Here is a 25044-nt window from a genome sequence, read left to right as displayed (position 1 = left end):
CAGTTTGCGTTTCCCTAATGATGAGCGATGCCAAGCATTTTTTCATGGTCTTATTTGGCCTTTGTACGTATTTGAAGAAATGTCTATTTTAGTTTTTTACCTACTTTTTAACTGGGTGCCATTCTTGTGTTGCAGGAGTGCAAGTGTTGTTTTCAAACAGCAATTAAAAAAAAAATCCCTGAGATTTTGGGAGCTACATTTGTTTAATATTCTGAACAAAATGCAAACACACTTTAGATTGCTACATTGCAAAAAGTTTAATAGCATTTGTAGGACACCGAATGTGATTTGCAAAGGAATTCTTCAAAGGCTCAAACATCTCTAAATCCAGTTGAGGACAGGCAGCAAAGAGATTAAAAACTTGAATTGCCCTTTCCCAGGGTTTTTGTTTTCACTCTCAGCTTCTACTCCCCCCCCCACCGCCACAATGCAGTTCGGTTGTACTAGTGTATGTACCAGTGTTTGAAATGTAACGGGTACAGTGGCTCTTCCCAAGGCAGGGTGTTGGAGTGTGATTGTGAGTCAGAGGCTGTGCAGGTTTCTTAATCTAGTAAGAACATTGTTATTCACTGTGACTCTGTGCTTTATGGGAGTGGGGGTGGGGGACTGGGATAGGCTGGTGATGGGTAGTAAGGAGGGCACATATTGCATGGTGCACTGGGTGTTATACGCAAGTAATGAGTCATGGAACTTTACATCAAAAACTAAGAAAAAAAATGTCTTGGATTTATCAGCTTAAAAAAAAAAGGAAGGAAGAAGCCAATAATGGTAGCTTTCCCTAGTATCTTCTCTGGCACGTCCTTTCCTGCCTTCCTCATCTGGACACTTTGACATCTAACCCCAAGAACGTCTGTGCTGTGAGGCCCTTTTCTGCCCGGTGGAAAGAGGTGGTCTCTCTTTCGTATGTCCTTTAACGCACGTCCTGTTTTTCTTGGAGTTTTAAGGGGCACAGTAAATAACATCTCTCTTCCTTCCCTAGTTCTCACAGAGACATAGGGGACTTCAGATGGAGAGCGAAATATCAGCTCTGTTATCGGCAGACTGTACCCTGGAAGAGGAAGTTGAAATGCCTGTGGTCATGCGGGCTGACAACGATGACACTACCTTTACCTGGGAGGAACCCGAGCTCTCAGGCTTCCTGTAAGTAGATGGCAGAGAGCCTCAGGGCAGGAGCCAGGTGAGGGACAGGGAGAGAGCAAAGAAGCAAGTCCAATCTCCTCTTCCAAATGCTCCATCAGATAATCCACCCTGAGCCCTGTTTCCAATGAAAAGAAGGGAGAGAAGAGGGGTGGAGAAAAGCCCTGGGTTGTCTGACAGAAGTTCCTCATGACAGCATAAGAATTGGGGAATAAATGCCCTTTTCAGTATCGTAATTATTTCTGTATGATAGTCCCTCTTTCTGCCTCTCCAGACTCCTAGACTCACAAAGATGCTTTTGTTGATTTCTGCATTTCTGATGCCTGATACTCCATTCAATAAATAGGCATTAGATGAATACTTAATCCTGAAGTGGTTTTAACACTTTCCATCGTAAAGACAGTTATAGGGCTGCTGACAACCCTGAATCCATCTTTGGCTCTCCATCTTGCTCCATGCCCCCACAGTGACCCTCCCTGGGGTCACGAGTTCCAGGCACCCTGGAGGTTAATGTCGGCCCTGACAAGAATGTGGGAAGGCTTGTTCTGACCCTTCCTAGAGTAGGAAGACCTCACTTTAGATAACTTAGATAACTAGTAGCACGCACTGGTACACAGGGGGCGCCACTTTAGATAAATAGTAGCTCCGACTGGGGCACAGGGGGTGCCATTTTAGATAACTAGTAGCGCGGACTGGGGCACAGGGGGCGCCATTTAGGTAATTGCCCCGTGGTCTCACCCACCATGCCCCTCGCTCTATAAAAGCTGGGCATGATGGTCTGGACTGAGATTGGCTGTGTGTGACTTAGGTCGTCCTTCTGTTGCTTCTCCTTCTCTGTAAGTCACCCTGAATAAAACAAAGCGGTAGGGGGTGGCCGGCTTGGTCTTGCGATCTTAAAGGGCCTTCTCCAGCTAGAGGATGCTTTGCTGACCCTCCGCCTCCTTTTAACGATGGACGAGGCGGCCAGGAGACCGGTAAGGAAGCAAGCTTGGGTAAAGGGGACACGGGAGATGCCCCAAGCGAGCCAGCCACCACTATGTGGGGAGACTTGGTGGGGTCTTTTGAATGCTTTGGACCAGTGTGTGTAAAGGGGGGGTTACCTCAAAAACTCCCTGGGGAATGTTCAGTATGTTCTCTGAATCTGTGGGGAGAAGGAAATGGAGGAGGGCAGGTGAACAAGCTCTCGTGGCCGTACCTGGGCCATGGATCTGGCTGGACAGTGCAGCAGGGGGAAGGTGAGAATGGGGACAGACCTGAGTGCAGACGTTAGGGGGGAAATGGCCTGCTGCCGAATGGGGGGAGCTAACCAGGTGCTTCAGGTGGAGGCGTGGGGCCGAGAAGGGCCGGCAGCCTGGGTGTTGCCCCTTGTAGAGCCTGGGGGAGATGGTGTTGTGTTGGACGGTTGTGGGAGGTCGGGGATGGCCTTGGTTACTGCGTCGCAAGGAAGATCCTGTGCTGCAGGTGTGGGCAAGAATGGTGGGTGTTTGGCTCATTTGAACGTTTGGGTAAACGCTAGCGTTCAGATAACCTGGCCTAATGACTGGAATGTTCCCCCTGTTATGCTGGACCTCTAGAGAAGAACTATGAGGAATTGTGGGTGAACTGGGAATGAAAAGTGCCATTTCCGCCCAGCGTTTTAGAGGCCCAGGTGAGAAGCTGTTTTCCTCAGCTGTGAAGGACCGGCTCTCAGAGTCAGCCCTGAGGGCCTGGTATAGGACTTCAGTATCTGTCCTCACTCCTGTGGTCACTCGGCCCAGTGTTAGGTTACCCACTGTGGTGGCGGAGTTAAGTGAAACCCAAAAAATCTGTCATAAGGGAAAGAGGTGGGTTGAAAACGGGGAAGAGCAACGGCTTCTGCCAACAATAAAATGGTAGGAAGGGAGCTTATGGGAGTCTTGTAAACAAGTGTGGCACGATCTAACATTATCTGGGACCCGGAGAGGAAATACAGGCCAACAACTCAATCTGGTTTTGCTAGGCCTATGGAAGGCGTTGCCTGAGGGAAAGAGTTCACCCCCTTGGGTGAAGGCTCAAAAAAGCCGGATGTGTTGCTGAGTGCCCCTTCAGTGGTGCCAGGAATTTCCGGAGAGGATCTCCCCCCCTCCAAATGGAATTAGGCCTGTGCTGCCCTCCAGTGTGTGCATAGGGGCTACCAGAGGGGGCCCCCATGTTGAAATAACCGTTTATCGGTCTCACTCTCAGACTATTAACTCGAACAGATGCTGGAGCTGAATCACACTTTCTTTGGGAACTCCGTGAAATTTCAGGGAGAAAGAAGTGCTGTTGATGGTTATGGGGGACAAATAATCAAGGTCAAGCTAGCCTCTACCTGTGGATTGGCAGGCTTCCTCCCTGCTGTTTTCTGGTGCATATTTCCCCTGTTCCTGAGTATATTGGCATAGGTGTTCTACAGAGTCTGTATCTAACTACAACTTTGACAGGAGACCTCAGCTTGTGTATCCAGGTAGTGAAACCCATCATCGTGGGTCCATAAACACTGAGAACCTAGACTGCTGCCAGTTCCCTGGAAAGTAATACCTGTAAGACAGCATTAGCTGCCTGGAGGTGGGGCATAATGAGCTCACCACCACCTTGAAAGAAAAGGTGGGGATAATTAAGCCTGGTCAAAACCCATTCAATAATCCAGTGTGGCCTATTAAATCTAATGGGACCTGGCCAATGACAACAGACTGTAAGGAGCTCAATAGTTACTCTCTCCATCCACACCTTATTGTTAGAAAAACTCTAACAAGACGTACTTGTGTACTGGATCTATTTAATGCCCTTTTCAGCATTCCATTAGGACTTGAATCCCAAGACCAATTTGCTTTCACGTGGAATGGGAGACTGTGCCCCTTCTCGGGGTTGCCCCAAGGGTACATCCACAGTCCCACACCTTGTCAAGGGATGGTAGCCAGGGGTTTGGAAAAATGCATGTTGTTAAAGAAGATGGTGCTTTGTCATTGTATAGATGTCATGTTAACCTGTGATTGACCACCTCCATCTCTAGTAACTGTGTCATTACGGGCAAATTTAAGTCCTGAGGATGGGAGGTAAATACCAACAAGGTCTGGGGGCTAGGTCAAAAGTACAATTTCTATCACATAAGATAAAAGTGATGCCATTGGCAGTCCCTGACAAGATACAAGCCTTACCAGTCCCTAAAATGTTAAGAAATTACAGCCTTCTGTTCTTTAGCTTACCAGGAACTTTTTATTCGCCATCTCACAGATCTTAAGACCTTTGTATGCCGTTAAGAAGGGAAGCCATTGGGATTGGGGTGCTAACTAACAAGAGGCTTTAACAGCAGAAATGCTAGTAAAATGAGCACAGGCCCTGGGGGGTTGATGTCCGATGTGAGTTGTGAATTAGATGTACCTTCGTATCCAGGAGGGTTTGGCTGGGGCTTGTGGCAGTGACAAGGTAGGAAATCAATTAGTTACTTCCATAAGTTCAATAAGAATCTGTTCTCCTGGGGGCGCCTGGGTGGCTCATTTGGCTAAGCATCTGCCTTCGGTTCAGGTCATGATCTCAGGGTCCTGGGATCAAGCCCTGCGTCGGGCTCCTTGCTCAGTGGGGAGTCTGCTTCTCCCTCTCCTCCTGCTCAATCTCACTCTCTCAAAATCTTATAATAATAAATCTGTTCTCATAACACACCATTGGAAACATTGGTTTTATTACCAAGGCTGTGACTAAAGTGTCCTATCCGTTAGACACCCTGCAGGCTCACATAGGAGCAGACAGCTTTTTTCAATTTTAGAGTGGGAGCAGAACCCGGCAGGGGGGGGGGGGAGGAACCTCTCAGGCAGACTCCCTGCTGAGCATGGAGCCCAGTGCTGGAGCTTGATCTCATGACCCTGAGATCACAACCTGAGCCAAAATCAAGAATCAGAAACTGAACTGACTGTACCACCTAGGAGCTCCCAGGAGCAGACAGCCTTAAGGAACTAAGGTTGACTTTATGGAGCCAATCGGCCATGGCAAAAATCGGCTTGGTACTTTGATTAGAGTTCCAGAGAGCCTTACCAAGCGAGTACAGAAGGTCACTTCCTGGCAGGCTTAAGAACCTCGGTCTTTGGGGACCTTGGGAAGAGAGGAAGCAACCATAGAAAATCTGTAAGTATTACAGGTGAGTCTGAGGGCAAGTATTTGGCAGGGCTCTTAGCCTTGAAAGGCTGTTGTTAGAGGGTCAGTCTGAAATTCCTCATGAGCAGTCCCAATAAAGCAGATTTAAAAGAACCTAGATGGCCAGTCTCTATTCTTGCTGCATTCATATAGATAATTAAGCTAAATTTAAGACTGGTTGGTTTCATAACTTAGTCTTAATTTGGCTACCTTTAGAAATGAGGGTGACTTCAGAAAGGAAAAAAAAAATTGTGTCAGTAACACACCTTCATGGGTGTTAGATTCTAGTTGTGATGAACTGTCCTTCAGTGTTTACCTATAAAACTAGGCTGGATCCTGAATTCTTCCGGTTTCCTTGCATAGCTGACTACTTCTCTACCTGATTGCCTGCACACTCTGGGCCTGACTTAAAGCCCACCTACAGGACCACCTCCTGAAATGAGCCCAGTTTAACTGAAATGACCTGAATGACCTTGCTATGAAACGTGGAATAAGCTACTAACTACTATACACGAGAGTTCCAAAATAATGGCCCTATGAAGAATGGGGCTCCACTTCGTACTAGGGAATATCTGCAATTGGATGCAAAGCCGTTCCATTCCTCAAATCCTGCCCTATGCCCCTTTCCAGCAGGAAGTTAACTCGAGCCATTGTTGTCCCTATCCTTCAAGAATAAGGAATGGTAAAAAGCCAGGGGTGGGATGGGTTAATCTATGGCTGCTTATATTGCTGCAGCATAGGGATGCAAGGCCCTCCTGGTATGTGGCTCCAGGGGCACCTTGGAGGAATTAAGACTGTATGGGTCACAAAGATGGGGGGTGTAGAGTGTAGGAGGGCTGACGATACTGTCTCCATCTTTGGCTCCATCTTGTTCATGCCCATGCAGTGACCTCTGGGACTGCATGTCCAGATCCCAGGAGGTGAATGTGTGCCCTGCCCAGAATGCGGGGAGGCTTGTTCTGATGCTCCCCAACACAGAAGGCCCCACATCAGGTCTCTTAGGACAGGTGCACAGGTGGTACCACTTGAACTACCCTGTGACCTCATCCCTGTGCCCCCGCCTGCATAAAAGCTGGGGATTAAGGTCCAGACTGGATGGAAAACAGGGGTGTAAGGTGACAGCATACAGCTTGGATCATCTGTCCGTCCAACTGCCCCCTCCCGGGGTTCATCAGTTACCCTCAGTAAAGCTCTATGAAAACGGTATGGAGTGGCTGTGTTCCTCTTTTCCATCTTAAAGGACATCTTCAGTCTGGAGGACACTTTACTGCCCTCCTCTACCTTCTAACAACAGTAACAGCTCAAATTTCTAAATCAAATAGCTTCTAGTAGTTTCTAATACCCAGCAGTCTCTCTAACATAATTACATATCTTGGTGGTTATATTTGGGCAGTCTCTACAAGTGTTGTTTGTAGAATTTTCTCTCCAAATAGCTGAGTCTTCCATCTATTTATAGTTGCTTAATTTAAATTCAGGACAAAAGCCAGCAGCCAATGTCCTGCTGCAGTGCATAGTTTAAGGACTTCTAAATATTTGTTGGCTTCTGTAGGGAAAGGAAGACCTTATGAGTCTCCTTTATCTAGATGGCTTGGAACCAGATGAGAAGCATTTCCTGAATCCTTCACACGGGAGAGGGATGGGCAGGTGACAGCTGGAAAATCTCCTTCTGCGTGAAAGGAGACCAGCAGCAAGGCAGACTGTAGGTACGGCTGCCCGGTCGAGCTGTGGGACAGTCTGGATGTCAGTTGAAGTGTGCAGAGGCTGAAACCAACCCTAGGCACTGGGGAGTCAAACAGAAGAGCAAAGGCCTTGAAGCCCGAGACCCCCAGGTTGGAAGTTGGGCATATCACTTATTTCAGAGTCTGTCTTCTCATCTCTGAGGGTGGGGGTAGTCTGTCCTCTCTTCAGAGTTGGCCCGGAGTGCTGAGGGAGGGCAGGTGTGGCGACTGGGGCAAGTGGACCCCGATCACAGTCATTTGGGCATCAGGCTACAAACTGTCCGTGTCCTGGAGCGTCACCCTGGTCCCTGCAGACATGGGTGGACCTATTTTCTGAGCACACTGATTTTTTTTTTTTTCCTCCAAAAACTCCTGAGGCATGGCCCATATGTTCCATAGCTGATTTCTTTTTATTTATGAAAATGTAAATACACATCTGGGCATTTGCCCCACATCACCGTTGCTGCACTGTGTCCCTCTCTGGCTGAACACACGCTGTGAGCGTCTGTGCTCCTCTGGTCTGCCTGGCTGGGAGGATGACTTTCATGCCACTTTGAAACGGTTGACATTTAAGTCTTAGCAACTGTTGGCACAGTTCCAGGTTACTTTGGAAAATTGATTTAAATCCAATTGTTTATTTTTTTTTCCTCCCTGAAAGGAATCAGAAGACACTGTTACCAGTGCTACTTTGGGGTGACAGGGTGTGGGGGAGAGGTGTCGCTGGCAGCCTCTGGGATGATCCCACCTCCCAGCACTCACACCCTTGTGTAAACCCCTCTTGAGTGTAGGCTGCACTTCCCAACTTGCCTCTAATGAGTAGAATTCAGAAATGGTGGATGTCCCTTCCAGGTTTAGGTTCTAGAAAGACGGTGGCTTCCATCTTGGGGGTCTTCTTTGACCCTACACCTGTCTCTGGTCTGCTCACTTGGAGGGAAGCTGGATATTCACTCATGAGCTGCCCTGTGCACAGTCTCGGGGGGCGGGGAAGTGAGGGGGCCTGCGTCTAACAGCCCACAAGGAGCCGGGCCCCTCTGGCCATTGCCTGTGAGGGGGTAAATCCTGCCAACAAGCAAGTGCGTGGGCTCACAAGGAGATCCTCCCTGAGCCGAGCGGTTACAGGAGACCAGTCAACAACTAGAGCCACAGACAACCAGCTAAGCGGGGCCTGGATTTCGGACCCACAGAAACAGGGTAAGTGTTCTTGGTTCAAAAGCCCCTCCCTGCGGGTTAACTTGTTATGCAGCGATAGGTGACTTCCACGGGAAGAGAGGATGGAAAAGGATTAGAAGCAGCAGCTTTACTCCTCATGCCTGCTGTACTGGATGCATTTCCTATTCGTATACATGTATTTGTATTTAAAATACTGCCAACAGGTGTTGTTTCGGCAAGTAGATCACAGCAAATTCTGCAAATTGGCTCCCTCAGCACGAACTCCAACACCCTGTATTGCCTTCCTGTATTATAGAGGCTGGAAATCTTTTTTTAAAGTAAACCTACGTTTTCCAGACTCTCTTGCAGCTGGAGATCCATATGTAGCCTAGTTTTCACTAAGCAGACATACTGCCTGTATAGAACGAAGAAGGAAAAAAATGCAATTTGAGGTAGTGGCATCTTCTGGCAGATTTGTGGGTGGAAATGCCTGTTTTGCACTAACTGGCGGGGGTTCTGTGGTCTAGGTGGAGTGTGGGTTCTGACCCTTAGCATCACAGCGCCAAGCAACGGGGTGGGGTGAGCGACAGTGGAGCTTTCAGAAGAACCACTCCATGGAAGAGTGGGGCACGGTTTGTTTAATGCCATTGTTCCTGGTGGGTACATCCTGCATAAGGATTTGATTCACTTTAATGCTTCCCTCTTCTCTCCCTGTGGCTTTTCCACGTTTTTATTGTTACATTGTTTAACTTCTGGTGTCTTCAAATCTTAAATAATATACAGAAAGCTTTCCTTTTTTTGGCTTGGTCACCTGTATTTTGACTTCCTTTAAACTCCCCATAAAACTGTCTTCTCCAGGAGGGGCGCCTGGGGGGCTCAGTGTGTTAAGCATCCCACTCTTGGTTTTGGCTCAGATCATGGTCTCTGGGTCCTGGAATTGAGTCCAGGGTTGGGCTCCACGCTCAGTGGGGAGTCTGCTTGTCCTCCTCCCCCCACCATGCTCTCTCAAATAAAGTCTTTTAAAACTATTTTCTCTTTCTTCACCTTTGCTTTACTGAGACACTTTGAATAATGAAAGAAGGCATTACTAATTACACTGGGGCAAGTGTGTAATCCAGCATATCTTCAGTCACCCCATGGAAGTGGGGTTATATTCCAGCCAGAGTGCTATATCTGACCTGGAAAAGATAGCTTTCGACTAATAAAAACATAAGATCAAAATTGAATTACATAATTTTTCTCTCAACAAGCTAAAATACATAAAAAGCCATACCAAGTATGCAAAATGCTAGCCTTGGTTACTTCCAGATGGTGAGATGATGGGCAATTTTTGTTTCCTATTTCTTGATTTTCTATGCATTCCTAGTTTTCCACATTATGAGTGAGTTATTTTTAAACTAGAAAATTTACTGGGAAATAATAAAAAAAAAAACCTTTCTTATAGCTTACATGAACAAAAATTTTCACAATAGTTTAGAAAACTTTGTATTCAGAAACCAAATATTTTTCCCCTTAAACTCCTCCAATTATAAAAAGTAGCTATTAGATCATTTTAATTTTGACCCTCTCGAAGGAGTTGTCGTGTTGCCGGTAGTGAGGGGAGAGGAAGCCCAGGAATGGTGAAGGTCTCACTAAGACCTCAAGTTGGAGAGTGGAGGAGGAGTATCCGGGAAAGCCAAGGGAGGAAATGGAGGCCAGTCCCTCAGCACAGAAGCAAATTGGTGGCAGGATTGAGTAGTGGGTCCCTGTGTGCCCCTTCTCATGACCTAGACCCCGGTTCTGTGAGAGGCCACATGCGTGGTTGGCTCTCCACGGGTGTCGAGATCTGTATGAAGAAAATGTAAGGACGAAGTTCCCAGATTGCCTGGTTTTATTCCCAGTCCAACAGTCCTGTGGGAAGATGAGGACCTGGGCCTAGTGGGGCTTCTTACCAAACTGCAGGAACATAGAAAAAATGAAACAAACCTATACTTAAATATTTTCAGCTTTCTTCTAAAATGAGGACTGTCCTCTGTTCAAATGAGCAGAATTTACAGTGTGTGGCCAATGCCATGGTCATGGTCCGGTGAATGAGCTGAACTACAAGGTTAAGGACAGAATCTTAGAAATACGCACATTACCTGTTAAGTTTAAAACTGAAGATAAATGCTCAGACCTCTTGTAAGTAGCATGAAATACTTGTAGATACGGGAGCAGCTTTCGGAGCAGTGTTCCTCTGTAGGTCCGCAGGCTGCCAGCTTCCTCACTGGGCATCTTCTCGGATCATCCTATCCTAGAGCCCTACCTTGGCCATGCACATTTCAGTTCTCTGGAGGTGGGGCCCAGAAATGTGTTTTTAATAAATCCTCCGGGTGTTTCTGATGCATGGTAAAGTTCGTGAGACTCTGCTCTGGAGGGGTGGTTTTTGTTTTTGTTTTTGCTTCTATTTTTTTTTTTAATTGTTAGAATGTCTATACTCCCCAAAGCAATGGTTTTGTTACGGTTTTTGAGATAAGTACAGTACAACTCATGAATTCTGTACTATGTTAAGTTGTCACGTACATGAACAGGTAACAGTCAACCCTCTCTGTGTGGGCTCAGAATGTCGATTTCTCATGAGTTTTGAGATGGGGTCCTGAATGAAGCTGATCAGTTTCACAGTTGAGGGAAGAGTTAAGATCTTGTAGGACAATGAGACACTTTAAGATTAGCAATAGCAGGAAGCAGTGGCAAGTCTCACAGCTGGTAGGACAGAACCCAGGGGCCAGTCACCTGCGGGAAGCCGAAATCCTGGTGGGCCTGTCTAGCAGGGATGGAGCTGTTGCTGGAGGCCCCTGGGGAGTGGGTGCCTGAGATGCGGCCTGAGCTGGACAGGGAGAAGGAGAAAAGTTCTCTGTTGCCCTGTCCTCCAGCCTTCCAGTTCCTCTCCCGATGGCCAAACCTCGTTGAAAACCAGCTCCTTCAACAACCTGATAAAAAATCTTGCAAAGGAAAGCCCCTCTATGGTTCAGAGCTAGTAGGAGGGAGAGGAAGGAAGCTGAGGGTAGGCCTGGGACTGGTGCAGAGTCTTAATCCAGCAGACCAAATGATACAGTAAGAGGGAAGTGGCATAAAAAGTCTGCAGCGGGGTCTCCTTCATGGACTTTAGCATCCATGCTATCACGCAGGGCTTCATGCGTAAGAATCCCACAGAGTTTAACACACTATGGCTGCCATTTTAAAATTCTTGATTTTGGAACAAAGAACTCCACATTTTCATTTTGCACTGGGCCCTACAAGTTACGTAGCTGGCCCTGACTGACGGTAAACAAACTAAGCATAGAGTAGTCATGTTTGCAATACAGAGTGTGGGTGTTATACCTATTTGCAGAAAAGCCCCATGATGTTAATAACAGTCATGGACAAAAATCCTCCTATATCCCAACCGAAACTTGGAGTCGGTATCAGAAGGAAGTCAAAGTGGGTGAATTCCCTCATCTTCCACAGAGAGAAGTAAAGAGAATTTATTTTATTTGTGAAGTTGAGTGAAGCAGACTGGAAATACTAAGTTACTTAAGATTGAAATAAGATCATTCTTAATAACTTTCAAACTACCACAAGGAAAAGAGCTAGATGACCTCAAGGAAACCACAGAGCACGTAGTGAAGATAGGAAATCGGAATGCACACTCACACAAATAGCAGTGAAACTATAGTAATAACATATATAAATGGTATTTACTCACATTTCATATCACAAATTTAAACCAATGAATTAATGTCTACTAGAGCTTACAGTTAAAACAAATGAGGTCTATGAGATACTTTTAAAACGAGCAGTCAGGGACGCCTGAGTGGCTCAGTCGGTTGAGTGTCTGCCTTTGGCTCAGGTCATGATCTCACTGAGGTCCTGGGATCAAGTCTCGCATCAGGCTCCCTGCTCAGTGAGGAATCTGCCTCTTCCCCAGCTCACACTTGCTCATGCTCACTCCCAAATCTTTATTTTATTTTTTTTTATAATTTTTTATTATGTTAGTCACCATACAGTACATCCCCAGATTCCGATGCAAAGTTCGATGATTCATTAGTTGCGTGTAACACCCAGTGCACCATGCAATACGTGCCCTCCTTACTACCCATCAACCAGTCTATCCCATTCCCCCACCCCCTCCCCTCTGAAGTCTTCAGTTTGCTTCTCATAGTCCATAATCTCTCGTGTTTCATTCCCCCTTCTGATTACCCCCCTTTCTTTATCCCTTTCTTCCCCTACCGATCAGCCTAGTTCTTATGTTCCATAGATGAGAGAAACCATATGATAATTGTCTTTCTCTGCTTGACTTATTTCACTTAGCATTATCTCCTCCAGTGCCGTCCATGTTGCAGCAAATGTTGAGAATTCGTTCTTTCTGATAGCTGAGTAATATTCCATTGTATATATGGACCACAGCTTCTTAATCCAGTCATCTGTTGAAGGGCATCTCGGCTCCTTCCATGATTTGGCTATTGTGGACAATGCAGCTATGAACATTGGGGTGCATATGGCCCTTCTCTTTACTACGTCTGTATCTTTGGGGTAAACACCCAGTAGTGCAATGGCTGGGTCATAGGGTAGTTCAATTTTTAACTTTTTAAGGGACCTCCACACTGTTTTCCAGAGTGGCTGTACCAACTTGCATTCCCACCAACAATGTAGGAGGGATCCCCTTTCTCCACATCCTCTCCAACAATTGTTGTTTCTTGCCTTGTCTATCTTTGCCATTCTAACTGGCGTAAGGTGGTATCTCAGTGTGGTTTTGATTTGAATTTCCCTGATGGCTAATGATTTTGAACATTTTTTCATGTGTCTGTTAGCCATTTGTATGTCATCATTGGAAAAGTGTCTATTCATATCTTCTGCCCATTTGTTTATTTGTTTCTCGTGTATTGAGTTTGAGAAGTTCTTTGTAGATCTTGGATACCAGTCTTTTATCTGTAGTGTCATTTGCAAATATCTTCTCCCATTCCGTGGTCTGCCTCTCAGTTTTTTTTGACTGTTTCCTTCACTGTGCAGAAGCTTTTTATCTTGATGAAGTCTCACTTCTTTAAAAACAACAACAACAAAAAACGAGCAATCAAAGTTTTAAGTAAAAAGATAGGCACAATATGTCAAGGAAATGTAAACAAAAAGCCCGGGTCATAAGATATTTTCAAAGTTAAGCAAAGAGCATTAAAGATGCTTACGAGTCACTTGATATGGATGGGTGAAGGTCTAGAAGTTCATAATTGCCAAGAACCTCTAACATTAAAATATGCAAACGGTTCTTTTTAAAATATGTTCATGAAAAAGTTCATGAAAACGTAACATGCCATAGCTGGACGATCTTTCAAGTTACAAAGGGTATTCCATCCCAAGAGAACTCAACTATGGTAAGTTTCGTAACCATACCTTCTAGACTTGTGCCGTCCACTACACTAGCCACTAATCAGACCTGTGCTTTGGAATGCTTGAGAATGTAGCTGGACTGAAGGGAGACTCAGAGTGTAAAATAGCAGCTTTCTAAATCTTAACATAAATGCAAATCACCGTATCAAGAAGGTTAATGTGTGTTACATGTTGAAATGTGCACATTGAGCTAAAGAAAATATAGTGATCTCATTTGTGTTTTTCCGTAATGTGGCCACTAGAAAACTTAAAGTTGACCTAAGTGGCTTATATTACATTCAACTGGACATCATTCTTCTACACAATCATCTTTACTAGTACAATTTTAATATAATTCATGTAATTTTGATTTTCATTATAAATGCCTAGCTGAAGCTGAGGATTTGCTGCTTCAGATGTATCTCATGAATTCCTCCTTTAGTGCAATAGAATGAATTTATTCCTAGCATCAACCCATTTGTTTCTATGTCTCAATTATGTTTTTAAAATAAGGTCAAGGGGCGCCTGAGTGGCAGAGCGGTTAAGCGTCTGCCTTCGGCTCAGGGCGTGATCCCGGCGTTATGGGATCGAGCCCCACATCAGGCTCTTCTGCTATGAGCCTGCTTCTTCCTCTCCCACTCCCCCTGCTTGTGTTCCCTCTCTCGCTGGCTGTCTCTATCTCTGTCAAATAAACAAATAAAATTTAAAAAAAAAAAATAAAATAAAATAAGGTCAAAATATAATTAATATGCAGATAATTTCATAAGACAAAGTAGTAACAATAGAAGTGGACCCTTGGCTGGCTGACAGGCATTATCATACAAAAAATAACGGAGCTATCCCCTCACACCTGTGAGAATGGCTACAATCAAAAACAGGTGTTGGTGAGGACATGGTGCAAAATGAATCCTCATGCACTCTTGGTGGGAATGCAAACTGGTGCAGCCACTCGGGAAAACAGTATGGAGGCTCCTCAAAAAATTAAAAATAGAACTACCATATGATACAGTAATTTCATCACCTGGTATTTACCCAAAGAATACAAAATCCTAATTCAAAAAGATATACGCCCTTAGATTTATTGCAGCATTATTTACAATAGCCAAATTATGGAAGCAGCCCAAGTGTCCGTCGACTGATGGATGGATAAAGACGTGTGTATGTGAGTATATACTCAGCCGTTAACAAGAATGAAATCTTGCCATTTGCAAGGATATGGATGGGGTTATAGAGTATTAGGCTAAGTGAAATAAGTCAGAGAAAGGCAAATGCCATAGACTTTACTCCTACGTGGAATTTAAGAAAGAAATGAACAAAAGAGACAAACCGAAAAAACACTCTTAGCTATAGAAAACAGACTGATAGTTACGAGAGGGGAGGGGGATGGGAGGAGCAGGTGATGGGGACTGAGAGCACACTTACGCTGAGCACTGAGTAATGGAGAATTGTTGAATCTCGCTATTGTACCCCTGAAGCTAACGTGCACTGTTAAGTATACCGGAACTAAAATGTACACATCTCAGTCTTGAGGAAGCTCACGTAGGGTAGTCTGATCTGGCACATCGGAGCTGATGTAGAAGAATTGATAGACGTTTACAACGTACACGTTCAACTTCTCTGAACATCAAGCGTAAAAAGATCAGGGATTACTTTGAGATAACCGCTGAAGCTGTAACCTAAGTATAGAGACGTACATCTTTCAGTCGCTGGTACATTATACAAATCATTATAGCTGAATAATAAATGCATACATTCTAGCTTTTATTTCGAAAATATGCCTCCTTTAAGGAAACTATCAATTTCTCTTCTGATTGAGTCCAAAGAGTCAACATGGTAGAGATGTTACCTCTTCCCAAATCAATATATCACATGCAAAGGTAAATTATTTTCGTGACTTGATGAAATAATGTAAAAGGTCCTATGAAAGAGTATGTAACAGTAGCTGGGAGAAATTCTAGAAATAAAAAAATCAGGTCGATTTGCCCTCTGCACATAAAATCGCATGAGACTACAGTGATTACGGTAGTGCAGGTGAAGGGCGAGACTGTGAGCGAGTCCCAGGAAGCCGGCACATGCGAATTATTTGTAATCCGTGTGGGCACTTAGTCGATGGCTAACTACCTGGGAGGAACAACGCTTAGCCCCTACCTCCTTAAAATACAAAATGGGTCAAAGTATAGGTTATAAAAATGAAATCACAATATATGTAAATAATAACCTAAATTATGTTGCATTACTTCTATGGTTTGTGCTTTGTGGCTTCTTTAGGTCTCTCGAACCCATTTAGAATCTAGTCTATCCCAGTGATCTCTGAGAGAATGATCCCTGTTATAACTTTAAACGGCCCCTGGCAGATTAGATTATAAACTCACTACTTTCTTTTTCAAACACTTTCTGAATATTCTCACAGGTTTAGTCTATATTTTAGAATTAATTTTCATCTAGTGTTACCAGTAATCTTTTGGGATTTCAACCAGAATTGTGTTAAATATACAAATTATGAAAAGAATTGATATCTTTATAATTTTGAGTCTTCCTATCCAGAAATCAAAGATGTCTCCATTTATTCTGTTATTCATAGGTCTCTATATTGATCTCGTACATTTCTTTTTACATCTTCTTGCAAATATCTTTTAAGTTACTGTGGTTTCATTCTTCCTTACGGTTTAATTGCAGAAGCTTGGGTTAATGCTGCTTCCCAGTCCGCTGATCTACAGCAGCTTCTTGCTCACTTTTGTGTTGAGTTGTTTATTCCTCAGATCTTAGTCGCTGCGCCATCAGGCCTGCGTTCGTTCCCTCGGACCGGGCAGCGCGCCTCGGCCTGGCTGCGTCAGCCCTGGCCGTCCTGCTGTCCCACTCCACGGTGTGTGCCTAGGTGTCACCAGGCACCTCCACCACGGGTTCCATGCAGCGTGGCTCCCCTTTCTCTGCAGTTCCTTCTTCTCCAGGATCTTGAGTCCTCCATTCCTAGTTGGCTCGGTCACCCTGAGCTCCAGTGTAGATCTCCCCTGCCCGGTATGGGACTGTGTTGGGCGTCTGTGCCCCGCACTGTGAATTAGCAAACGCTCAGGGGATGAAAACCTCTGGAAGGGTCCCCATCTCCCCTCCCTGAGTGACCCTTCTCTCTCCTGAGTCCCTTTGCTGCCCTCTGATACTTCAAATGGTTTTGTTTTGTTCGCGGGGCGGGGGGGGGGGTGTGCTTTCTGGCTTTGATTGTTGGGTGTCAGATATGGGCCACTCTGCCATAGCCGAGCCCAGGGCCCTCTAGTTCGCTTTTAATTAGTTAAACTGCACTGGATCCTCTCACTGGGGGGTCACACTTGTGATCATATTTTTATCAAGTGGGAAATTTAAGTTAAGGAAATAAATTGTGTAAACCATGAGGCCCAGATAATGTGTTAAAGATTGCGTAACCAGGCAGACATCTGTTTTAAGAACTTAGGATTTTGGAGGATATTTCTCTTTCTTTTCTTTTTCTTTTTTCTTTTTTTTTTTAAGATTTTATTTGAGAGAGAGTGCGTGAGTGGGGACAGAGGGAGAGGTAGGAGCAGACGCCCCACTGAGCTGGGAGCCTGGCTCGGGGCTCATCCTAGAACCCTGAGATCATGACCTAAGCTGAAGGCAGACGCGTAAGCGACTGAGCCACCCAGGCGCCCCTGGAGGATGTTTCTTAATTGAAAATCTAGCCTTGTGGGATGGGTTTTCTACCCTCTTCTCCCAGGATCAAACCTTTTCTGTCCAGGGTCCTGGCAGGTCCTATGGCTTAGATGACAGAAAAGGGCCTCTGACACTCAAGATGAAGAGAAGGACAAATGCTCTTTTTCACGTAATAATCATAGAAGATATGCCGGGGGGGGTGGTGATCGTGAAATACTGATTTATCCCTTAGGTGGGCAGCCCCTCCAGTCTCTGCATCCGGTGGGATCCCTCTGCATTCTGGCTGAACCCAGGGGAGGGGAACCTGACAGAGGCCATGCTCAAGGCGCAGCGTGCGGGTGATAGACAAGAGGCTAAAATGAGCCCCTTGGGGGTCAGGGAAGAGGGAGGTTGAGGATGGTTTCCCTGCTGAGTGTCGTAGTGGCCATGTGTGTGACCTTGAAGGGATTAACGTCAGCAAATTTGCTGGAAATTTCACTGCTGTAAAGCAATGTTTGGACCTGGGAAGACCAATTTGAGTAGAGAAGTGTGGTCATATCCTCAGCAGTACGAGCTCTGAACAGGCTGCAATAAGCCAAATGCATTCTTTTTATTTATTTTTTTTAAGTTCTGTTTGTTTTAGGGGGAGAGGGACAGGGACAAGCAGAGTCAGCCCTCAGTGTGGAGCCCAGCATGGGGCTCGATCTCATGACACTGAGATCACGACCTGAGCCGGAACTAAGTGTCAGACGCTTAACCGACTGAGCCACCCAGGCGCCCCAAGCCAACTGAATTCTAAGTAAAGGACTGCGCGCCCTCTGTGTTCTGTACCTACCTGACAGGCTTTAGTGACCGCAGGGCTTCCGCATCCCGGGCTCTACTCAAGCCGTCTCACGGGTACATCTGATTGGCAGGCTACGGAGTTTTCAGTCTGTCTCTCGAAGGCAGGCTTTTCTTTCCCGCAATGGGAAACTATCTAAACGTGGAGAGGGTGTGCGGGAGATTTGGAGCAATTGGAGGTCTGCTGGAGTAGTGTTTGCTGTCAGAAATTTCCAAGGAGTCCTGAGTGCCCAGTCTTTGAGACCATGGATCCATTGCTCTGCTTGAAAAATTAACAGTGGATTGAGTAGGAGAGAGTGGTTTGGCAATAATTCAGCACTGTCATAATAAAGACCTAATAGCCAGGATCACTAAATATAGGCCAGGAAAACTGGAAAAATTTATTCAAAGTGTTAAGAGTGGTTGCCATTAAGTGTTGTAACTATGTAAAAAAAATTTTAATGTGTATACATTTTATAATAGAAAAACAAAACTATATAATAGTATTATATTTATATAATATATATAATTATATATGTATATGGTGTTAGAAGATAGGCAAATTTGACCTTTCATTTCTAAATAGAGAAGATCAGGGAGAGGAGAGCATTGGCGCTCCCACCTGCAGACCTGTCCCAGTGTTTGCCTGTGGTCATTCCAAAGGGGAAGCCGCAGTGACATCTTACTAAGGGCTTTCTCCCCCAAGCTGAGTGTATGCCCTAGAGGGATGTACATGTTTGCACCCGTAGATGTCAGAGTTGACCAGCTAGTTGGTTTTGACTACTTTTGCAGATCTAGCTCTTTCTATGTGGTTTTACTTCAGTGGACAGCTGGGACCGTACCACCTGGGAGAGTCCTCCTCCCTGTACCCGCTCATGAGCCACACTGCTCACCGTGGTGGGTTTTGCTTCCTTTTTTGGTCGTCTTCCTTCACTTGGACAAACAGGCTCCCCCTCCCCCACCCCCCAGGAATGTTATTTTTTGAACCGCTTCCTCAAATGGTCAGGAAGACGCTTTTGTGCCTGCAGCCCTAGGAATCCAAACGTGTTCTTCCGACTTTCACCAGTAGAACCGTCCCTCTGTGGCTGTCCTGTCACATGGAGCTTGTAGCCCCAAGCACACCTAGCCGAGCAGTCCACAGGGCAGGTGGAGCCCTCAACCTGCCTCTCACAGACCTCATGGAAACCCACACCTGCTGTGGTCTTCCCTCCCCTTAATCCTCCTCTGCTTCCCTCCCTTCAGGACTTCCTTCCCGGCGTTTTTAAGCCCTTACTCTACGACAGATGACAGTCCTCTAGGTCCTAGTCCTTGCATGTTCCCTCCACACCCAATGCTGGTCCATTGTCTCCTGGTGGAAGCTCCTCTCAGCCAGCCGTCGGTGCCAGGAGGAAGATCCGCATGAATTCCCTACCCCCCAGTGCTGCCTGCCTCCTGCTGTCCTTCCTCTATTTGATGCAAGACCTCGTGTTCATTCTTCAGGCACCGGTTTTCATGGCTTGGGGGCTGAAGGCCGGCCCTGCCCCCAGGCTGCCGGCTCCTCCTCCTCGCAGGGTCCAGGGGCGTGGCCAAAGCCACACCTGCGCAGGTGCAGGGCCCTCCCTTCCCGCTCCACTGCCCAGACCGCGTTGTAACGCTTGCGGTTGCGGGAATTCTTCCTCTTCGGCCCCGCGTTGTCCGACCACCGCCTCTTGTCCCCCCAGCCCCGCGCTCCTTCCTTCTCTTTCTCTTGCTTCGGCACAGACTCCCTGCGCTTGTCAGAGCGCTCTAGTCGGGACCGTGTCCTCCCTCACGTTGGCTCCAGGAGCCCGTCCCTCTGTGGACAGCGGCTCCTCTCCATTCACTGCTCTGGCCTCCGGGCAAACTACAGAGAAAGTCGCACAGCCTCACAGAGAGGTGCCTCCAGACCTACCTTTTCTGACCTCAGTGGGGCCCTCCCGCAGCCTCGCGGGGCAGCTCCTGGCCATTCCTCCGCGGCAGTTGGAAATTTCTACAACCTGAATATCGCCCCTGGCTCCCCTTTCCCCTGCTGCATTTATAGCAAATAGGATCCTCTCTACTTTCCCAGAGATACCAGCAGTCCCTGGGCAGAACCCTCCTTCCTGCGTCTCCCTCCGTGACTGATCTGCATCCCTCTTCCTTCCCAGGGCCACCTCCCCCATCTGTCCTGGCCACACTCGCTGGCCCCTCCTGTTTGTATCTCTGTGTCCCCAGCTCCTGCCTCCACCCCACTCATCTCTGAATGAAAGCACTAATGATGCCCTGGCCTTTCCCACCTGAAACAAACTCCAGTCTGTGTTCCTGGTTACCACCTGTCTGCCTTGTCCGAGTCTTCATACTTGAGACATGGTGAGTTTGAAGTGACTGCAGAGGGACAAGGCGGTTGTATCTAGTAGCCATTTGAATGTTTGAGTTTGAAGCTCCTGAGAGCTTTCTGGGCTAAAGGCATGAACCGAGGCATAGGGTCTAGAATGATTGACAAACAAAGGTCGTTCTTGAAGCCGCAGAGGCGATTGCCCAGAGTTGGGCTTTAGAGCGAGACAAGAGGTCCAAGGTAGCAGAACCCCTCAGATGCCAAAACTTCTACGAACCTTGGAACCACTTGTGCCAGAAGTAGTCTTTTTAAATCTCTAAAAACTAAAACATGTCTGGAGCAAGAACTGTGTGCGGATCATTGCTAGAAATGCTTCCTATTCCTAATGACAGAGGCAGGTATCCTCCGCTTTCCCACCTTACAGAGGAGGAAAGTGTGGCCCAGGGAGGAGGTATGGCTGGGAGAGTTGCGGCTCAGTGAATACTGGGACCCAGCTCATGCCTTCTTCAATCTGTTAACTGTATCCTTTATCCTAGTTTCTTGACAGGAAGCAGAGAGATGATAGAGCTCTGGAGAGTTTTTATTTGTGCAACAAGAATTTGATGCATGTATAGACAGTTAATGAGAAAAAATGTTTTATAATATAATTGTTTCTGAGGATTGATTGGCCTAAGAAGCCCATCAGTATACCAACTGTGAAGTGTCACAAGACTATTTTAAAAATTGCTTACAGAGTTATTCAGTAACATCGAGTTGCTTTCTTATGTCAGGTATGATGCCGGACAGCAGGAATACAAAAATTGGTGAAAAATAGCCCCAGATTCTAGGGCATACTGCTGTATGAGGGATCGGGCCATGGAAGAAGTCGCTGGAAAACAGTCTTAGGTTTGAACTCCAAAGCCAGGTGGATTGAGCCTCCATTATTGCTTCATCCAATAAAGGGAGAGCATAAACGTCTCATTGGGATGTGGCAGCGTGAATGTGAGACGCTGCTGCAGACACGCTCCTCTCGCACTGCCCAGAGCAGGATAGGCGGCCCGTGGGGGGGGAGGGGGGGAGCTGCTGCTTTAGGAGGGTAGTAAAAACAAGGATTAGTATCGTTCACCAACTCTTAGAGAAAAGGAGCTTTCTTGGGAGAGGTGGTGATGCGGCTGTACCTTAAAAGTGGAAAGACTTTCACCAGCAAAATAAGAGGCTTTCACTCTAGGCAGCAAGGACTACAGAAGGGCAAACAATGGGAATATTCCACGTACCGGCGATGTGCTCAGAGGCCCGGTCACGAGGAAGATTGATAAGGAATTTGAATTCTTATTCTTCAGATCAATGAACCCCAGAGTAAAGGTGCATGACTCTTGAAAGTTACCCCCAAAAGTTTCATTCACTGGTTTGCTGGGATATAAAATTAGAATTTCTGTATTTTTAAAATTTCACCCCTTTTAAAAATTCTCCCGTGTTGCATGTTTGATGAACGTACTGGTTTGTACAGGAGCACATCGATGCAGTTTATAAACAGCTCGGTATTGCGGACTCTCCGACTGTCCGCAGGTAGGGGGGTGTGCGCGCGCATGTGGCGAGAAGCTGGTGAGGAGTTCGAGGCAGGCGGAGGGTGTGCGCAGCTTGGGGTTTCCGATGGACCCTTCTGAGAACAGGAGGAGCACGCGCAGGAAGTGACGTAGGTGACGGCGAGGCCAGGTGGCCCGGAGCACAACACCCCAGCTTGCAGGTTCCCGATACACTAATCCTTGAATCTTTGGGATTCGTGAACCAAGAAGGAGAAAGTCCCTGGAATGTTCACGAAATCCCCAAATTTTAAACCATTGTTTTTTAAAAACATTCTATTTGTATGTTTTTAAATAACGAGTGACCATAATAAGTGATAATTTTTCAGTGATGGGGTTATAGATTTTTAATTTTCTGCTAAAAAGATATAGTAATATGTGGATGGGTTTTTTTTTTTTATTGCTGGCCAATATATTGTGACAAGAGGATATGTTTTAATAACATGTAAAAATGATCTTTACCTAATATAGACCTCAAATGATAAAAACATAGGATGGGAATATGGGCACAAATGCCAACTGAAAAGCATTTTTAAAAACTTGAAATATCAGGATGCCTGGGTGGCTCAGTCGCTTAAGCATCTGCCTTAGGCTCAGGTCATGATCCCAGGACCCTGGGATCAAGTTCAGTATCGGGCTCCCTGCTCAGTGGGGAGCCTGCTTCTCCCTCTGCCTGTTGCTCCCCCTGCTTGTGTGCTGTCTGACAAGTAAAAATATTTTTTAAAAACTTGAAATACCATATTTAATGTTTGTTACCCATTTCCCCACCCTTTTTTTTTTTTTAAAAGATTTGAGAGAGCGAGAGAGAGATTGAGTGGGGTGGAGAGGAACAGAGGGAGAGGGACAGAATCTCAAGCAGACTCCATGCTGAGGCCGGAGCCCAATGAGGGGCTCGATCTCATGATGCTGAGATCACGACCTGAGGCAAAACCGAGAGTCAGATGCTCAACCGACTGTGCCACCCAGGTGCCCCTTCCCCATTTTTTGTTTTCTTTCTGTAGTTGACATACAGGGTTATATTAGCGCCAGGTCAGTTGTCCATTCTTAAAGTGAAAACTTTAAAATTCTGAAGCACCGACTTCCCTGTCCTATGGTCTTGATCTTCAGTTCATGACAGACATCCCCGAAGCAGAAAACGATCTTTCGCTTCACGTTGACAGCAGTCGAGTTTCTAAGAGTGCGTCTGAGCACCTTCAGCTTGGGCTTCAGGGTATTTGCTGCTTCACAGGAGCCCGTTTCACCCATGAACACATTGTGTCTACTTCCCCTGACTTGGGATTTGCTGTCCAATTGATAATCTGTGTGGTTTTGCTGATGGTTTTTCCATCAGTTTCTAATTCCCCGTTGGAGTATTCCACAACAGCGTTCATATTTTCTTCTCTTTGTATTTCTTCTGTCAAAATATTTATGATGCACTGGAGCCCATGGCACATAAACACTGGAAAACCATGAACACGATCGGGGAGTATTTAAATAAACATTGGATCTCTTAGCAAATTTGACATCACTAGACAGAATCATGTGTTGAAATTGCCAAATTTAAGGACTTCTTTTGCTTCTTATACTGTTACTTATTGGAATCCCACTCGGGATTTATATGAAATATACCATGTATAAAAACTTATTACCACTGATTTGCTTGCAAGAATGACTCCTTAGCAGCAGACAGTACCGCACACACATCTGTAACATGGCAACGACTACAAGTGAGACTGATCAGCTGGTGACAGTTCCCCTGCTCCGTGCTCCCGCCCTGGTGCCTGAAAATGCTGCCCTTCACCTTTGATTCCCTCGTCAGTGTTTCCTGCCCATGACACCAACGGATTCCCTCAACACAGTAACCTCTCTGTGTTGACTGTTACGCTTGGAGCGACACTGAATTCTATTTTTTCCATTTCCCCCAATTTCTCTTATTTTTTTCCCCCCTCAAGATTTGTGCAAACGAATTCTGCAGTCAATACAGAGAAGGAATTCCTGCATGGAAACAGGAAGTCCAAGTACAAAGTTCCAAAGAACTGAACTGGAGCAGCGATGGCCAGCTGGAGAGAAGAGCTGGATTTGAGCATTTTTTTAGAGGTAGAGGCAAGAGCGTTTAGCCTCTGAGAACACGAAGAGTAAGAGAGACTGCTCCAGGGGCGCCTGGGTGGCACGGCGGTTAGGCATCTGCCTTCGGCTCAGGGCGTGATCCCGGCGCTATGGGATCGAGCCCCACATCAGGCTCCTCTGCTATGAGCCTGCTTCTTCCTCTCCCACTCCCCCTTCTTGTGTTCCCTCACTCGCTGGCTGTCTCTGTCAAATAAATAAATAAAATCTTAAAAAAAAAAAAAAAAGACTGCTCCAGAAGACTAGAATAAGCTATTTCTGTACAGACAGGGCCGTCTGTCCTAGGCAGTGCTCAAGAGCAATGTGATTGATGAATGTCCTGGTCATCTAGCTCTGTGTAACTAAGCATCCCCAAACTTAGTAGCCCTCAGGACGGAAATGCAAATCTAAAGAGCAGTGAGCTAGCACCCCATATCCCTTAGGGTGGCCACCGTAAAAAACACATAACAAGTGTTGGCAAATGATGTGGAGAGGTTGGAACCCTTGTGTACTGTTGGTAAGGATAAAAAAAAAAAAAACCCTACGCCACGGCCCTGTAGTTCCACTGTTGGATATACAGAAGAAGTTAAAGGAGGGACTTGTGCAGATCCTTGCACACCCATGTTCACAGCAGCATTATTCACAATAGCCAAAAGGTGGAGACAACCCCGATGTCTGGACAGATGAGCGGGTGACGAAAATGTGGTGTCAACATATAATGAAATAACAACCTTGAAGAAAATTCTGAAACGTGTGACAAAGTAAACCTTGAGGACATGATGCTCCGTGAAGTAAGCCCGTCACAAAGGGACGACTGCGGCATGATTGCACTTTGATGACGCACCTAGACTAGTCAGATTTCAGAGACCGAAAGTAGAAGGGTGGCTACCCGGGACTGGGGGCCGTGGGGAGCTGTTGGATGGGTAGTTTCAAACAGAAATAAAGCTCTAGAGCTGATGGTTGTGATGGATGCATGGCAGTGTGAACGTAGGTAACGCTGTGGACCATACGCGTAACGATTAAATGAACTCTGCCCAGTGATGTTCGAGAACATGAACATAATCCGTGGTTAGTGGGGCTGGAATGGAAAGCCAATTGGTTTGGAAAAGTCTGGGAAGCCCTTTGGAATCTAGAAGTCTTATACTTATTT

The 25044-nt window shown here is 46.1% G+C and overlaps 1 long non-coding RNA gene across 1 annotated transcript in view; it reads left to right on the top strand.

Moving 5' to 3' along the window:
• Positions 1-25044, top strand: part of LOC109488664 — a 79275-nt gene that overhangs the window by 43286 nt on the left and 10945 nt on the right. Inside the window, exon 2 of the long non-coding RNA XR_002141588.2 lies at positions 980-1140. This is a non-coding gene — a long non-coding RNA (uncharacterized LOC109488664). The remainder of the gene's footprint in view (positions 1-979; positions 1141-25044) is intronic.

This window comes from Ailuropoda melanoleuca, chromosome 1 (genome assembly GCF_002007445.2).
Source record: "Ailuropoda melanoleuca isolate Jingjing chromosome 1, ASM200744v2, whole genome shotgun sequence".
NCBI classification, from domain to species: domain Eukaryota; kingdom Metazoa; phylum Chordata; class Mammalia; order Carnivora; family Ursidae; genus Ailuropoda; species Ailuropoda melanoleuca.
The sequence above is the reverse complement of the archived record's forward strand: the minus strand, read 5'-3'. Positions and strand labels throughout refer to the sequence as shown.